At 38.7% G+C, this 595-nt stretch overlaps 1 protein-coding gene across 1 annotated transcript in view; it reads right to left on the reverse strand.

Annotated features, from left to right (window-relative positions):
* Nucleotides 1-240: 240 nt before the first annotated feature.
* LOC107460958 (probable ubiquitin-like-specific protease 2B) overlaps nucleotides 241-595 on the reverse strand; it is a gene marked incomplete in the record, with an annotated part of 6,607 nt that continues 6,252 nt past the window's right edge. Inside the window, 2 exon segments of the mRNA XM_021128853.2 lie at nucleotides 241-281; nucleotides 537-595.

Consider the following 595-nt stretch of genomic DNA (forward strand, 5'->3'; position numbering starts at 1 on the left):
CGATTTATTTGACCAAGGTCAGCTTCATTTCCAATAGGGCAATTTTCAACAATCCCTATGTCATCTTCTGAATCATCAGAGCCACCACTTGATCCATCTAAAGAAGACTCGGCCATGTTATGCTCAGTATGCAAAGAGGTAACTGATCTATGACAAGTGTCATCTCCATAATCCCTAGGTAAATATGGCAAGGAACAAGCTTGAGGAGTAACTGCTGCTGCTTGCTGGAAGTTGGGATCTGAAGTCAAATACATATAATGTTCGCCAAGATCTGCATCCTCCTATTTTAAATACAAAGACGAAGCAGGAGGAACAGGATCAATATTACAACAACAATGTAGAAAAATAAGATATTAGACCTAATTGCTAATTTAGATATTTTACACATCATTCAATGATAATATTAAGAACTGTACCCCACCAGGGGAAATGTCCCATCCCATAAGATACGTAACAGACCCCCTATATGACCATAGGGTGGAACATAATCAATTTCAAGACTACAAATGCACATGCAGACAAAGTTGAGTAGCTACCTCCACTGAAAATATAGAACCATTGAATCGATAATCAGAAGACCGCTGGCCAAAAGATT

The sequence above is a fragment of the Arachis duranensis genome, chromosome 8 (assembly GCF_000817695.3).
Source record: "Arachis duranensis cultivar V14167 chromosome 8, aradu.V14167.gnm2.J7QH, whole genome shotgun sequence".
Lineage (NCBI taxonomy): Eukaryota > Viridiplantae > Streptophyta > Magnoliopsida > Fabales > Fabaceae > Arachis > Arachis duranensis.